The following is an 18,307-nucleotide window of genomic DNA, read 5'->3' on the forward strand; positions in this document are numbered from 1 at the left end:
CCGAACCACTGACTCGACCGGCATAACTCTCAAACCGGTATGCCTCTAAGGCCGGTCTAACTCCAAGTTGCTCCCCAAACCGAAGTACTTTACAATCCTCTAGCCGAAGTAACTCTATTACTTCGTAAGCCGAAGTAATTCCACCTCCTTTGGGCCGGAGTAACTCTGTCTTTCCTAGGCCGGAGTAATCATTACGGCCTTTTTTACTTAGTCCTTCGCTTTTCTGGGCCTTAAAGCCCAACTCGCAGCTCGGCCCAGTTTTTCCCAAAAATTACCCTCTCAATTGCCCCTTAATTCCATCTGTGCAACATGATTGAGATTACCAGCCTTCTGGCCGAGCTAAAGTTTGTTACGCTTTTTCAGCCGAGCTAAAAAACCCTTTAGCCTTTCCAGCCGAGCTAAAAACCCCTTAGCCTTTCCAGCCGAGCTAAGTTTACCTCGGGTATCACTATGTCCGGTCAAAACGTCTCTTCAATCACAGCGACTGTAACACTTCCAATTCCAGTGACACGTGGCAAGCTCTGATAAGCTGTGGCCAACTGTCACGCCGTCCTTCAGAGTTTTTGTACTGTTCCCGCTTCTTTTTGCCGCCTTTTTCTCTCTCCCTTTTACACAAAACAGCCCTTTCGATTCTGGAATCATTTACTCTATTGTTTTCATCTTCTTTCTGTATCTCTACTTCTTCCACACTCGAGCTTGTGTTGAGCTTGTGTTCTTTTCTTGCTGCCACCGTTTCCGACTCCAGTCTTCTTTCTCTCTTCTCTGGTAAGAAAATCTAACCATCTTGCGATTTTTTGTTTGTTTTACCATTCGTTTCTGTTTTGTATGCTTTTTGCAAACATTTTTCTCCATTTATCTGTTCTGCTTTTGTACTTTCTATGAAGAAACCAGTAGAACTTGTACGTGTATGAACTGTTATGTAGAAAAACAAGCCTTAGATCCAAAATCACAGTGCGACCGAACTAGGATTCTGTTTGCCCCTAATATGTAGATTTCTGTAGTCAATAACCGAGCTAGAACTTGTAGGAATGTCAGTAGTTTATCCTGAACCACTCTAGCCAAGATAAGATTACCGAATAAGCTTGCACATACCGAACTAGGTACTTCGGTCTCCGACCAAGGTAAGACCTTGGGGCCAAGCCGGCTTTCTTAGTTCTGAAACCGAACTCAGAAAGCCGCCCCTAGGGGCTCAGCCGGAGTAACTCTCCTCACACCGCAACCGATTTAGGCCTTGGGACTAAACCAGCTTTCTTAGTTTTTTAGACCGAACTCAGAAAGCTGCCCCCAGGCGTTAAACCGGTCTAAACTGCTCAAAACCGAGCTAAGAAACCTTCTGATGAGCCGAGGTAGAACCAGCCCACTAAACCGAAGTAGGATTTGTATATCTTGCTTATAATTTGTAGCGCGGTCCAACGATCTGTGCTTAACCCCTTTGTTTTCTACTTTGCAGACTTAGGTTGCCCAGGCACTCCTGCGTGTGCTCAACCGAGCTACTGAGCCTAGTTTTTGTACCGAAATAATTTATTCATAAATTATACAACAAATGGGTAAGTATAGATATTTAGTCGAAACCCCTGGTGGCATGGCCGAATTTAGGCAAGATTACCAGATTCCTGACGATGTCCATCTGGCGTTGGCCGAAAAAGATGCTACCCCCTGGAACAATGAAGGCTTCGTGCCTTTTACCCTTCAATCCATAATAGAAACCGGACTACGGTTTCCTGTCCAACCGCTAATCTGCGAATTTCTCAGACAGACTAGGTTATGTCCCACCCAACTATCCACCAATACATATCGCATTATAATGGGGATAGCCGCTTTAAACCACCAAACCGAACTGAATCTTGGTCTGGCCGAGATCTTTCATCAATACTCTATTGGCTCAAAGAATGCTGGGTGGGTCTACTACCTTAGAATTCGTCGCCGTCGAGAGAAGATAATTAAACACACTCCGGATAAAGATCTAAATGATGATGATTTCCTTTGGGTCTCTGGGAACTTTGAGGATTTTCAGGCTCAAATTCCTGGCCGACCTATAAATTGGAAAATGGGAGAGCCTGGTAATTTTACTTCGGTCTTCTGCTTTGTAAGTTATCTCGGTTGTTTAGTCTGTTAGCCGAACTAACACTTCTCTTTTTTGCAGATTTCGCCCATCTCCATTCCTTGTATAGCTATCCTAACCTCGGAGTCTTGCGAGCCGCATTTCGGGTTAAAGAAAGAGATTGGGCCAAGCTTCTAAATTTCGAACCGACCTACCGTTACAGCGGTCGACGGAAAGCAAAGGTAACCGATTTTCTTCTCGAGGAGGACCCAGAACCGGATCCAACTTTGCCCGAGATAAGACTTGTCCCGCTAACAGCTGAAGAAGAAATGGCAAAGAAAAGCAGAGTTAGGGCCCTCCTGACCGCAACAACCAGGGCCGAAGTAACACCAACTACTGAGGTTCAGCCCGCCGTCGTGGCCCTTCCTTCACAACGGCCTTCCTCATCTCGCCCTTCAAAACGCGCCCGATCTACGTCAGCCGAACAGCAACTTGTTGATGAAGTCGAATCCGTCCCCCAAAGTCCTCATCCTGCCTCTCAACCAGAGCAAACTGACCGAGCTCGATCTCCGAAGTGGGCTCCGCTTTTGATCTTCAATGACCGAAACATCAAAGCCACTGATTCGGTCGTGGCTGAAAAAGACCACCAACTGGCCTTTAACCTGGCCAAAAGTGTGTGCCTCCCCAAGGACATGGAGCACCACTTGAAGCAGCTGAACACCGAAATGAAATCAATTCGGTCTGCTTCCAAGTCCATGATCTTGGTAAGTAGCTCTGTCTGTTTTTTCCTGTCTAACTTTTACTTCGGCTGAGATGAGATTTTTGTTTTGCCAGGCCTTGCAAAAGAACAATGTCACTTATAGGAAAGTCCAAGAGCTCCGCAAAACCACAAGGCAGGCAATGGCGGAAGCCGAAGCCAAGTCGGCCGAACTACTACAAGCCGAAAAGAGGATGGCCGAGCTAGAAGCAGAAAACGACCGTCTTGCCGATCTAGTTAATTCGGCGGAAGCGGAGAAGCAGAAAGCTGCCATCGTTATGAAGGACAAGTATTTGCGGGAGTTGGTGAAGCTTGAGAGGAGGAAAGACGCCGAAATAGGCGAATTAAGAAAAAACATGGTGGAAGCCGAAAAGGAGGGCTATAAACAAGGTTACAAGAAGGCCGAAGACGCCTACGTCAAACAATGTGACGCTGCAAAGGAGCTGTTCTTCAAATGCGGCTGGAGGGCGGCAGTGGAGAAGCTCGGTCAAGATCAACAGACCGAGGTCTTCAACCCTCCAGATTATTTTATACCGAAGTCCCTGGCGGAGTACGTGACTGCTCTGCAATAACAGTTTTTGGAAGACTCTGACTCTGATGATGCCTCTGATGAAGATACTCCGGCCGAAAATGTGGACCAGCCAGTTCGGTCGGTGCCCACTGCTGAAGACCTAACTGTTGATCCTCCCAGTGGAACCGTAGCCGAAGTGGCTCACCCTAGTGTGAATGAGCTCCCTCCGGAGACCGGTCTTCAAGTTGATGCCGATGCGGTTTTCGACGCTGAAATTGATGAACTTTTCTCTTGATTTTTTACTTTTTCTCCTTTGTAACCGAACTAAGCCCCCTTGTAATGACTTCTCTTTGAATGAAAATTTTACTTCTCTTATTCCGGTTATTGTGTGTATGCTTGCGTTTGTAATGTCTTCCTTTCACTCCAAGTGTTATTTCGGTTTTTGGTTGGTTAAACTATACTTACCAGCCAACCACTCCTTAGCCGACATAATTACTTCGGCTGAGGAGTATTAAGTGTTGGTTTATTCCAGCCAACCACTCTTCAGCCTTACACTTACTTCGGCTAAAGTGTAACAAGTGTTGGTTTATTCCAGCCAACCACTCTTCAGCCTCACACTTACTTCGGCTGAAGAGTAACAAGAGTTGGTTTATTCCAGCCAACCACTCTTCAGCCTCACACTTACTTCGGCTGAAGAGTAACAAGAGTTGGTTTTTTCCAGCCAACCACTCCTTAGTCATGCACTTACTTCGGCTAAGGAGTACAAAGTGTTGGTTTATTCCAGCCAACCACTCTTCAGCCTCACACTTACTTCGGCTGAAGAGTAACAAGAGTTGGTTTATTCCAGCCAACCACTCTTCAGCCTCACACTTACTTCGGCTGAAGAGTAACAAGAGTTGGTTTATTCCAGCCAACCACTCTTCAGCCTTGCACTTACTTCGGCCGAAGAGTAACAAGAGTTGGTTTATTCCAGCCAACCACTCTTCAGCCTTGCACTTACTTCGGCTGAAGAGTAACAAGTGTTGGTTTATTCCAGCCAACCTTTAAGTTAGTTTTTCCGGCCAACTTATAGTATTTGGTTATTCCGACCAAATGTCCTGCAGCCTGGATCCTTATCCTGGGCTTAGGAAGGGTGTTGGTTTAATCCAGCCAACCTCTAAGTTAGTTTTTCCAGCTAACTTAGAATAACATGTTTGCAATATACTTAAGTCTTGAAAGCTAATTTTTACAAAGAGTAATTTGTGCCAAAAAGAATTTCTCATTTTATTGAAGGAAGAGAAAATTACATGTTTGAAAAAGAAAAGCTAAAAGTAAAATAACTTGAGATTGGCCGTATTCCATGGCCTAGGGATTGCCTTGCCATCCTTGTCTTCTAGGTGGTATGCCCCTTTGCCGGCTAACCCAACCACCTTATAAGGACCTTCCCAATTTGGGCCTAACTTGCCGTCTCCTGGGACCAAGGTGTTTCCCATTACTTTGCGCAATACCCAATCGCCAATTTTGAATTGTCTTGGATGAACCTTTTTGCTGTATTTTTTGATTAACTCTCGTTGGTATGAGGCGATGTGGACCAATGCTCGTTCTCTTCTTTCTTCTGCAAGGTTGAGTTCTAAGGCTATGGCTTCTCCATTTAAGTCTGGATCAAAATTTTCGCTTCGAATTGTGGGGAGGCCAACTTCTAGTGGGATCACTGCTTCCATGCCATAGGCTAAGGAAAATGGTGTTTCTCCAGTTGATCGCCGAGGTGTGGTGCGATAAGCCCATAAGACGTGAGGAAGTTCATCCGCCCACTTGCCTTTTGCTTTCTCTAGCCTTTTCTTTAGTCCATCCAGGACGACTTTATTTGATGCTTCAGCCTGCCCATTTGCTTGAGGATAAGCCGGTGTGGAATTGTAGAACTCCATCTTGTATTCTTCACAAAAGCTTCTGAAGATTCTGCCGTCGAACTGAGTTCCATTGTTTGAGATCAGTGCTTTTGGTATGCCAAACCGAGTGATAATATTTTGCCAAACAAACTTCTTCACATCTTTTTCTTTGATTGATGCCAATGCTTCTGCTTCCACCCATTTTGTGAAGTAGTCTGTTGCTGCGAGAAAGAATTTTCTGCCCCCGGGTGCCGTTGGAAGTGGTCCTACTATGTCTAAGCCCCACATTGCGAAAGGCCATGGGCTAGTTAAAGGTAGGAGTTCTCTTGCTGGTTGATGTATTTGGTGCGCGAATTTCTGGCATTTTTCACACTTCTTCACGTATTTCTCTGAGTCTGCTTGCATATATGGCCACCAATATCCTTGTGAAATAGCCCTGTAAGTGAGCGACCTTCCCCCTTGGTGACTTCCACATACCCCTTCATGTATTTCGAACAGGAATGCTTCTACTTTACTGGGATGAACGCACTTGAGGTAAGGCCCAGAGAATGACTTCTTATATAATGCCAAAGATGGAGATAGCCAAAACCGCTGCGACTTCGCCCTTATTCTGTTGGCTTCTTTTTTCTCTTCTGGTAAGATGCCGTCTTTTAGGAACAGGATGATGGGATCCATCCAAGAGGGCCCTAATTCTGCGCAATACACTTCTTCTGCTTCGGGGTCTTCTATGCTTGGTTTTGGTAAGAAGTCGACGAGTAATGGATGAGGGATTGATGTATCTGCCATTGAGGCAAGGCCTGCTAGCTCGTCCGCTCGGCTGTTTTCCTCCCTGCCAATTTGTTCTATCCTTACCACATCAAACTTCTTGATCTCCGTTCTGACTAGCTCTTGGTACTTGGCCATTCTGTCATCCTTTGCTTCGTATTCGCCAGAAATTTGGTTTACCACCAGCAGTGAGTCACTGTACACCATTAGTTCGGTTGCTTTCATGAAGTGTGCCGACTTGAGTCCTGCGAGAAGCGCCTCATACTCTGCTTCGTTGTTGGATGCTGGGAAGCCAAGGTTGATTGCTTGCTCTATAACCAGGCCGTCTGGAGAGATGAGGACTATGCCTAGCCCTGCACCATGTCGGTTGGATGCTCCATCCACAAAGAGCTTCCACATCTCCCCAACGAATAGTTTCCAGCAGGTGGAAGGGTCAGACGATGCCGTGGGGTCAAGGATGGTGATTTCTTCAAAGTCCATATTGGCTGTCTGCCCTTCGTCCTCTGTTTGAACTGCTGGTGAGCCTTTGTTTGGCTCCTCCTTGTTGTCCTTAATGTGGTCTGCCTTTGTGCTTGATGGACTACCTTCCACTAGGGGTTGCGCTATTCCGGCGTCAACTTCCGTCCCTAGTTCGGTTGATGGACTACCTTCCACTAGGGGTTGCGCTATTCCGACGTCAACTTCCGTCCCTAGTTCGGTTGAGTCAGTCAGGTCGACTGGGCAGATATGATGACTCCCAGGAGTAAACTCTGCGACGAAGTCTGCCAAAGATTGAGCTTTTATTGCGGTCTTGGGTTGGAACTTGATGTCGAATTGTCCCAACTCTACTGCCCATTTCAAAATTCGCCCACTGAAGTTCGCCCTTTCAAACAGAGCTTTTAGTGGAAAGGCTGTGAGGACGACTATGGTGTGGGCGTGAAAGTAGTGCGCCAACTTTCTGGATGCCATCATTAACGCTAATGCTAGCTTCTCTAAGGGCAAGTACCTTGTTTCGGCTCCCAACAATGTCTTGCTTACATAAAAGATGGGCAGGTGTTGTATTCCTTCTGCACGAACCAACACTGCGCTAACTGCGTGCTGAGAAACTGCCAGGTATAAAAAGAGTTCTTCACCAGGGACTGGAGTTACAAGTAGTGGTGGGGAAGACATGTACTCCTTCAAGCTTTCCAGAGCTCGGTCGCATTCTTCATCCCACTCAAACTTGGCTTTTAAAGCTTGGAAGAATGGTCGTAGTCTGTCTGACGACCTGCTTATGAACCGGTTTAGCGCAGCCGCCATACCAGTGAGATGCTGCACTTCTTTGACTGAGTTTGGTCTCTCCAACTCCTGGATTGCTTTGATCTGAGAGGGGTCTGCTTCTATACCTCGGTTGGTCACCAGGAAGCCCAAGAATTTGCCAGATCCAACTCCGAATGCGCATTTGGATGCGTTGAGGCGCAACTTGTGTTTCTTCAGGATCTGGAACATCTCGCCCAAATCTTTCAGATGGTCATTCTTATCCTTGCTTTTGACCACCATGTCGTCGATGTAAGCCTCCATTGTTCTGCCTAACAATGGTTCAAACATCTTGGTGACCATCCTTTGGAATGTCGCCCCTGCGTTCTTTAGGCCAAAGGGCATGACCTTGTAGCAATATAACCCCCTTGGTGTTGTGAAGGATGTGACCTCTTGGTCTGGTTCATGCATGGCGATCTGGTGGTAGCCTCTGTATGCATCCAAAAAGCTAAGTCGGTTATGTCCTGCCGTTAAGTCCACCAGTTGATCTATCCTTGGTAGAGGGAAGCTATCTTTTGGGCACGCTTTGTTGACTGTTTTGTAGTCGACGCAGACACGCCATTTACCATTCTTTTTTGGTACTACGACGGTGTTGGAGATCCATTTTGGGTAGTGCACTTCCCTTATCGCTCCTGCCTCCAGCAGGTTGCCTACCTCTTCTGCCACTATTTCGGCGTGGTGGAGTGCCGATCTGCGTGTGCGTTGAATGACTGGTCTGGCGGATGGGTGGACATTGAGTTGGTGACTGATGAAGTTTGGATCAATGCCTGGCATGTCGTAGGGTGTCCAGGCAAACACTTCGATATTAGAGGTCAAGAATTCCAAGACCTCTAATCTCTCAGCGCTGGATAATGATGAGCCAAGCAAGAAGAACTTATCCGGGTTCTTCTCATCTATTTTTACCTCCACCAAGTCTTCCACCGCTTTCTGATCAGCCTCTTTGCCGACGTCCGCGAATAGTTCATTACTCTCTGGTTCTTCCACCGAATGAACGTATCCTTGGGCAGCTCGGCTTCCATTTGCTGTGGCGAAGCACTGTTTTGACATGATCTGATCGCCATAGACTTCTTCAATTATACCGGCGTCATTGGGGAACCGCATTACCTGATGGTATGATGATGCTACCGAACGCATGGCATGCAGCCATGTTCTGCCCAGGATGATGTTGTAGGTGGAGGGGACCTTCAATACCCAGAACTCTACCTGTTTTGATACACTTCCTGCTCTGACTGGAAGGATTATTTTGCCGACAGGCCACTCTGGCATGGAGTTAAATCCAATCAGGGGAGAAACTGCAGGTGCCAAGTCTTTGTCTTGCAGCTTTAGTTGTTTGAATGTGTCGTAATACATGATCTCACATGAACTACCCTGGTCAATCAGAATCCGCTTGACGTCAAAATCCTTGACTCGGAGAGTGACAACCAGGGCATCATTATGGGGGCAGTAAATTCGTTCCAAGTCCTTATCCGAAAAGGACATGACGTTTGTTGCCTCTGTCCTCCCCTTCTTGATGGCGGGTTGGGCACTTAATACTTCCCTAAAGTGTTCAGCCTTCTTGATTGAACCTCTAAGCTCGCATACGCGCTCAGGTTCAAAAACTCCATGAATTACATTGATAATGCCTTGTGGTGGTGCGTCGTTTGGCATTCTGTTGGGTTGGTCATTATGATCTTGGGGGGCCGGTTGCGCTCCTCCTTCAATGTATTCGTCCAAGTGGCCTGCTGCCACCAATTCTTCTAAGTGCTGTCTTAGTGGCGTGCAATTCTCAGTTCGGTGCCCCTTTTCTTTGTGGAAGGTGCACCGTGATCTGTCGTCGTAATTCTTCTGAGCTTCCCCAAGCTTGGCTGGCCACTTGACAAAAGGCTCGTCTTTGATTTCGCTCAGAATCCGATATATTGGTTTTTTGAACACTGTTGTTATGGCAGTGCGGATTCTCAACCATCTTTTGTCTGGGTCTTCTCCGTTATCTCGTCTGCCACGTCCGTTCTTGTTACTTCGGTCAACCGTGTTGACCTTGGCAGGGGTTTTCTTTTCTGGTGCCGCGGTCGTACTTGATTTTGCTTTAGCACGCGCGCCATCCTCTTCTACCCTGATGTGCTGATGCACTCTTTCCATCAGGGCCTCCATGGTGAGGGGTGGTGTCATGGTGATCGAGTCCCGTAGTCGATTCCCTACTGGTAGGCCTCTTTTATATTGCGCAATGGCCAGATTGGTGGGGCAGTCCCCAATCTGGTTGAATGTCTCCCAGTAGCGACTGTTGTAAGATCTGAGGGTCTCTTTTTCACCCATGTCGATGGAGAGTAACTGGTCTATCTCCACCGGTGTCTTGGTATTTGTCCGAAACCTTGTTACGAACGCTTCTGCCAATTGGGCCCAGGAGGCTATGCTGCCCTCTGGGAGCTTTTCGAACCAAGTTAAGCCTAAGTCGCCCAGACTTGATGGGAAGAGTATGCACATTAGGGCCTCGTTTCGCCTGTAGACAGCCATGACTTGGCGAAAGTGGCTCAGGTGAGAATACGGATCCCTCTTCCCTTCATATGTATTGAACTTCGGCTGAAGGAAGCCTGATGGTAGGGGTGCGTTTTCGATCGCTGGGACAAACGGCGAGGTCTGTAGTCTTGCCAATGCCTTGTCCGTTGGTTCGTAGGCCGGTCGCGGTATTGGCATTCCAACCTCGACGCTTCCGTGCGTCCGAGGAGCCAACCGGTGTAAGGCCGAAACTCGGTGTGGATCCCTTGCCCTGGCATCTTCCTTGCATCGTGCTTTTTCTTCTAGCACGGTTCGTAAGTCGGATGACCTGGGTAGTTCGGTTTGTCTGGATCTGGTTTGGTGTGAATGTGAAGGCCGATACGTGCTTCCTTCAGTGTATGATCTTTTGGATCTCGTCCTCTCAGACCTGGAGTGACGAGTCCTTGAAGATAAGGAGTGAGTGTCGCCTGTCCTGAGGCTTCTGCTCTCTCCTTGGGAGGGTGTAGTATTCCTACTACGACTCTCTGAGTGGCGAGGGGGCGTCTTGTGCTTGCGCCCCTCTCCTGTCGCCACATCTTTGGTCTTCATCTGGCGTTTCAAGGCCTCCATGTTCGCCACCATCCTTCGGATTAGTTCATCCTGTTCCTTTACGCGATCTTCCAGGGCTTGAGGATCAATCCTCCTCCTTTGCCTGTCGGGACTTTGAGAGTGACGAGGGCTGCCATTCCGCCTTCCCCTGCCGCTCCTCCTGGAATTATGTTGTTGGGGCTCCAAGTCCGCCATGGGAGGGACAGCAGGTAATCCCTCGCGCCTTGCGCCCCCCTCTGGAGTTAGTCCGTCGACGGCGGACTGCGGCAAGTCTTCAATGTGTGCCATTGAATGAGAAAAGGAGAAGCTTAGTCAAGAGGTTTTTGTTCTTGTCTGTTATTCCCACAGACGGCGCCAATTGTACGGGGAGGAAATAATTCTCCTCGTATAATCCTGTTGACCAAGTCCACGCTCCTCCGTACGACGTCGCCTTGTCACCTGAAAACACAAACGCGAGCTAGCCGGCGGGTGTGTGCCGGAAACCTCTCCGATGCCTAAGTCAGAAAACTTGACAAATAGACAAAGTTCTAAGTTCTCAGAAAGATTCAGTTCAATTACCTCCTCCAAGGTGATGCTTGTGAGCTTTTATAAGTTTCCCGTGGCACAATCCTAGTAGGACTTGTACTTCTCCATGCAGAGTCCTCCTAGGATTCATTCTCCTAAGGATAATGCTTATCATTTCACACCCTCCCCCACTGCTTAAACCAAGTGGGATGATTCTCTTTATGGCCGAACTTCTATTTGACCGAAGTAAAAATGGCTATGCCGAGCCATCAAGTAGGCCGTACTAACAGTTGTTCGGTTCTTCTTCATGCTATCATATCTCGGTTCTCTCATACCTGAACCGTGGTATGTTCGGACCGAACCACTGACTCGACCGGCATAACTCTCAAACCGGTATGCCTCTAAGGCCGGTCTAACTCCAAGTTGCTCCCCAAACCGAAGTACTTTACAATCCTCTAGCCGAAGTAACTCTATTACTTCGTAAGCCGAAGTAATTCCACCTCCTTTGGGCCGGAGTAACTCTGTCTTTCCTAGGCCGGAGTAATTATTACGGCCTTTTTTACTTAGTCCTTCGCTTTTCTGGGCCTTAAAGCCCAACTCGCAGCTCGGCCCAGTTTTTCTCAAAAATTACCCTCTCAAGTTATATTATTTTTAGAATTATTTTTCTGATTCCCTAAACACCAATAATTCACCCATAGCCATTGGAGAAACAAAAGGCAACATATTATTATAAAAACTCAATTGAAGGTATTATAATGTTATGTTAATTTTAAAAAATATATTAAGTTACTCAAGACTAACTCAAAATGTATTATATGATTACAAAATCTTTGAATAACATGTGAATTTGTTTCCGTAATAATTTTTTAATATATTTTATAAATGAATAATGCTATATGTATCAATTGATATACCAATTAGTATACTAACGGATGATATGACATAATTTTAGAAGTTTTGGACCTTGTAAATTGTATAATGGGTAGAGTCATAGTTTTAAAATGACAATGTCATAATTATATTTGTACACTAAGTAATATTTTTTAACTTTGATATCTTTCTCTTTAATATTTTTTTAATTCAAAATTTATATACAAAAAAAATCACTAAAGTTAAAAAATAAAAAAATAAGTTAATTTAGATGCATATAAATAAAAGATGACAGTTGTGACAGTTTAGGCCTTATTTGGGATGGCAAATTTTTAGATAAACAGTCAAAAAAATCAATTAATTTTTTTTATTTTTTAACATGTCTTTTCGTAGTAATAATAATAATAATAATAATATTGAAAAGTCAATTCCCAAATTAACCCTTAGTAAATTTAGCCATCATAGAGGCCAATATGCTGATAAAATTCAACATGTAAGCATATCAAATTCCGTGTCCACATTATAAAAAATCTCAATGCGCACTATTTATATAATTCAGGTATAAATTTTGGAGGTTTAGTTCACTTTTATCCCCCAAACTATTCCTAGTTTTTTTATTTCATCCTTAAATTATTGATTTTTTTCTATTTAACCGTCTTTAAAGTTTATGATTTCTGTTTATGTAGTCTAATTGAAGACGATTGTACAAATCAGTAATAGTTAAATCCTAATTTTATGGCAGAAAGATAATTTTATAATTTGGACATCTTAAGGCACCGTTTGGGAAGCCAAAGCTGGACTATTTTAGCCATGTCACGACAAAAGTGACTGTTTTAGCCACATGCCGACAAAACCCTCATAATCACTTGGCTAAAACCATTGCATCGGTAAATTTACGAAAATACCCCCATAAGAGAGGGGCATCACCTCAGCATTTCCCACCGACAAAAGCTTCATCACTTCCAAAGAACACGTTTTCCCAGAAAAGGAACTAATGGACGTTGAAAAAAAAAATAAAAAACATTTTTTTGGTTTTTGTTAAAATATTTTATAAAAATAAATTCAAACTCTATTTATAAAAATATTTTTAAAAATTTTAATATTTTTGTTATGTATTTAGTTATAATTTGAGTGTAGCGTTGTAAAAGTAGTATGGAGTTTCAAGTTATGTATTTGGTTATGAATTGTAAAAATAATTTACTAATAAAATTTTATTTTATATGTTTGGTTACGATTTGAGTGTAGAGTTGTTTTTAAATTAAAAATATTAACATTTTAAATTATTTAAATTTTTTGAATATTTAAATTATTTAAATCTTTTTGTTAAAATAATTTTTTGAATATTTAATTTTTTTGCAAAATAAATTTGTTAGATTATTTACATTATTTAAATATTTAAAATAACATTAAAATTAAAATAAAAATTAAAATAAAATTCAAATTAAATTAAATTAAATTAAATTAAATTAAATATTTAAAAGTAAATTAAAATTAAATTATTTAAAATACACATCCTAATAAAATAAAACCTCACTTTTTATCATTTCACCGAAAATTAAAATTAAAATTAAAATAAAAAACACATGAAAAAATATTTGCAAAAAAAAAAAAGAACTTAAAATACATAAATTATTAACAATAATTTATTAATTGAGTTTTATTTTACGTGTTTGTTTACGATTTGAGTGTAAAGTTGTTTTTAAATTTAAAATATTAACATTTTAAATTATTTTTATTTTTTGAATATTTAAATTATTTAAATTTGTTTGTTAAAATAATTTTTTGAATATTTAAATTATTTAAATTTTTACGATGTAAATTTTTTGAATATTTATTTTAAATTTTTTCCAAGGTAAATTTTTTAGAATATTTACATTATTTAAATATTTAAAATACAAAAAAAAAATATAAATAAAATTAAAATAAAATTTTAATTAAGTTTTGTTTTATATATTTAGTTACGATTTGAGTATAGAGTTGTTTTTAAATTAAAAATATTAACATTTTAAATTATTTAAAGAACGTAAATTAAAGAACAAGAACTAATTAATGTATAAAAAAATATAAATGACAAAAACATAAATTTAAAAAAAATAAAAAAAATTTAAGCAAAAAATAAATAAAAAAATATTTTACCAAACTACGCCAAAATAAAACCCAAAATAAACAAATAAAAAATAAAAAAAATTAAGCAGAATACCCAAATCGAAACCCCCAAAAAAAAAAAAAAATGGTAGCAAAAAACGGCAAATCAAAACCGAAAATAAGAGGAAAAAAAAAACAAATAAAAAAAAAACAACATTGGTGGACCGTTTGGGAAGCTGACGTGGATGCCAAAATCTTTGAATTACAGGTACATCTGGATCAAGGGCACTTTGGTAAATTAACAGGAGGCCACCTCACCAAAAAGCCAAAAAGTCAAAAAAGTCAAAAAGCTCTTTCCAAACCAGGCTTTTTAGGCCCAGGTTAAAATAGCCAAAAAAGCCAAAAAGTAAAAAGCCAAAACAAAATAGACTAAAATAGCTAATAAGACAAAATATCACATCACAAACATCACATCCAACCACAAAAAAATCTAATCATCTTCTCAAACACAAAAATTTTAGCCTACTAAAATAGCCAAAAACTAAAATAGCCTACTAAAATAGCAACTTTCCAAACGAAGCCGTTGTGAGGTGTAGTTTATTCAAAACAATAAAAAGAAAAAGAGAGTATTCTTCTGTGTATAATTTAAAGTATACAAATTCTAAAATAATATTTTCTCATTAAATTAGGTTTCAATAATTATTGATTTGTATAATCGGCTCCAATTAGATCACATTAATAGAAATTAGAAACTTTAAGAACTAAATAAATGAAATTGATAGTTCAAGAATGAAATAGAAAAATTGAGAATAATTCACGGGATAAAAGTAAAATTAATCCAGACTTCCGAACAAAAACCAAACATTAGGACATAAATTTCCAAACCAAAGATAGTGGTTCTGAAGTTTAGATCCAAACGTGAACAATTTATTTTTGTCCTGTAATTTATGTGTAATTTTTGTTGGAAATTTTATATTTGAGCAATACAAATTGCGTGTATTGAAGCAAACGTGATATGCAAATAGAATTTTTCATATTTTGTAGTTTAAAAAATAAATAATTAAATAGAAGAGAAATTGAAGTTGAGATTAGCAAATTCCTCACATGATTATTACAGTACGATGTTTCTCTCTTTTCTTTTGCTGGCGCATAACTGTATGGAGAAATTGTAATTCAATGCATGTTTTCAAAATAAATTTTAAATCAGTAATAAAACTTATCAACTTTAATAATTAAAGTGATAAATTTTTTTTCATAATTTTGCTTCTTTTTTTTTTGTTTTTTTGTTTTTACAATTGATTTGTAATTTTTCGTAAATATATTTATGTTTTTGGGAGACAGCGCTCAGACGATCTTAACATAAGCATTCATTAACTGACCCCTCAAATTGTGACACGTCTACAAAATTATTCAAAGGATTGACGAGACAACTAAGAAAATGAGAATCTCGGCTCAGCTTGGCATGAGGACTCTTCAAAATTCTAAAACCGAACAGATTTCCAAGAACGGACATGTGAATGACACTTTTGCCCCCTCTCTAAGAAGGGTTAGCCTTTCAGTATTATGCACACACAAATAATTTTATAGAAGGAGACGTAAATGTGACTTAGGCACCGTTTGGGAAGAAGTTGGTTGGACTTTTTTAACTATTTTAGCCACAAAAAACAAAATAGGCTATTTTAGCCATAACAAACAAAACATCACATCCAACCCATAATCATTACACTCTTCTCTCACAAAAAAAGTCAAAAAAGCCAAAAAGCTAAAAAGTCCTTCCCAAACCAAGCTTTTTAGCCCAGGCTAAAATAGCCAAAAAAGTCAAAAAGCCAAAAAGCCAACCCACTTCCCAAACGAAGGCTTAAAATGTTTGCAATAATGTCATCCTCACAAAAAATTATATATAAAATAAAACTTTGAAACCCTAATTTCTCTTCTCACCCATCTTTAAGTAAGTCATTATTGCCCATTCATGCCGCCAATATAATCCCACCTCAATGTGTTGTCGATGCCACCATCTCTTCTCTCCATCACCTCCTTTCTCCATCATTCCCTTCCTTCCCATCGTCATTTCTTGCCTAATGCAATCTTCTCTATTGTCGCTCTTTTGTCCAAATCATCATCTTCTTCTTTTTCTCCCTCCCACCTAGATGCACAACCCAACCCATTCCTCCAAATCTCCTTCTTCAAATCCTAAATGTAAAATTTCTAGATCTAGGAGGATTGGTAATGGATATGGAATTTCGCGTTGGGGTAAGTGGTTTAATGATGAGGATTTGCAGGTGGGAAAGACATGTTACAGTGGAGGCTTTCTTGTTGGGAGGTAAGGTTCATCAGTGAAAAGGAGTTGGGGAGGTGGGTTGTAGTGGGAAGGGGTTTGACAATGGGAGAGGAGGGTATTGTCGGAGATTAGAGAACCGACAACAATGGCAACAATAGTGACCGGAGGTGGTGGTTAGGGGTGAAGGTAGTTTGGGTTTGAAAAGATGAGGGTATATTTAGGCCTAGTTTGGCATAATATAAAAAATTCAGAAAGTTAAAAGTTACTATCTTATTTAAAGTTACATCATCTCATTTAAATGACATATATCTCTCTACAACATCATTTTAAACCCACCTCATATTTTACGTTTTTTCGTAAAAAGTCAAAAAGTGCACTTATTTAGATCATAAGGGGTTAAATAACCCCTTATGCCTAATTTGGCATACGCCCAAAAAGTCAAAAAGTTATTTAAAAAGTTAAAAAGTTATCACTATTCACCAAAAGTCAAAAAATATGACTGTACAACTCTCAATCCTAATTTTCTCGTACACACTAATTTATATAATTTTTAAATTTTAAATTTTTGTAAAACGTATAATTAGAAAAAAAGTGTATAAGGAGACCTTTTGTGGTGTAAATAAAATCAATCACATAAATACTTCATAAATATGATTGCGAAATGATATTATTGCCCCCTGTTTGAGAAGGGTTAATTACAGTTTCACCTTTCAATACTTCTTGCACATAAAAAATTGAAAAATGCTTACTCTGTCATAAAATAATAGTTCCTTTTAAAAAATTTAATTTTTTTTAGTAATACAATTATTGTACTTTAAAAATATTAATTTTTCAAAATTACTCTATAATAGTATATTTTTTTTGAAAATATTAAGGCCAAGTTTGGCAAGTCCAGAATAAGTCAAAAAGTCAAAAAGTTACTAAAAAAGTTAAAAAGTTAACACTATTCACCAAAAGTCAACAATTATGACTGCACAACTCCCAATTCTAATTTTCTCTTACAAACCAATTTTTATAATTTTTTATTACACATTTTTTTCATAAAAAGTTAAAAAGTTAACCCAAACATCTATATTTTCTTCCTCAATTTTTTAGTTCAAAAAGACAAAAAGTGCACTTATTTAGGACACCCCAAACAACCCCTAATTGTCATAATTATATTTTTTGTGTTGTTAATGAATTTAAAAAGATGCAAAATAAAAAATTCATATTATTTTAGTTCTTAATTTTTACAAAATAAAATAATATTTTGAGATAATAAAAAATAAATAAGAAACTAATATTTTTAAATAGGTGGAGTACATATCTAACTGAGAATACTCACATTTAGGCCTCGTTTGGGAACCTTCCCTTTTAGTTAAAAAGTCAAAAAATTATTAAAAAAGTCAAAAAACTAATAACTCATACAAAAAAGTCAAAGATTCTCTTTTCTCCTTAATTTTTGCATATCTTTTCGTAAAAAGCCAAAAAATCATCCCGAACATACTAATTTTTTTTGACTAATTAATAACTTTTTGACTTTTTGAATAAAATAGATGGTTTCCAAACGAGACTTTAGCCTTCATTTGGCAATGACTTTTTTAATTGACTTTTTAAATTTTTTTAACCTGAGACTTTTTTATTCATTTGATATTCTTAATTGACTTTTTTGACTTTTTAACTTTGAAATGATAAATTTTTTCTATCCTTTTATAATTTGTAATTTTTTATATTTTTTAATTTTTTTTTATCCATCTATAATTATTTAGCCAAATATAAAAACCAACCAACCGCTTGTAGTTACGCATAATTTGTGTTGTATGTACGTGATTGCTTTTTGTACACGTATACTATTTCCCTCACTCTTTCTTTACCTCTTTGTTTAGTAGGGATACACATGTATGCAAATGATTGGTGTGAAGTTAACGTGCGAAAATCCACAGAGACTGTAGTTTAGGCCAACTTTGGCTTATTTTAAATAATTCATCTTTTTATTTTTTTTATTATATTATCTTTCTATTTTTTCACACATCTTTTTATAAAAAAATAAAAAATATAATTATTTAAGTCATTTCAGACAACTTATTAATGTAAATGACCACATTGTGTAGCAAATAAGGTTAGTAATAATAGTAAGAAATTCTATTTTTTTCATATTCTATGGTAATTATGATCACCTATTTTTTTCCCAACTTTACATGAGGCCAGTTGATAACTGGATTGTCTCTTCATTTGCATCTAACGACTCAGATTTATTTTAGTGTAGTGTGCACCATAACAATCAATGGGTGCATCATAGAATAGTCCAGTAGACAAACAT

This window comes from Camellia sinensis, chromosome 13 (assembly GCF_055761805.1).
Source record: "Camellia sinensis isolate YWXY chromosome 13, ASM5576180v1, whole genome shotgun sequence".
In the NCBI taxonomy this organism is placed as follows: Eukaryota; Viridiplantae; Streptophyta; class Magnoliopsida; order Ericales; family Theaceae; genus Camellia; species Camellia sinensis.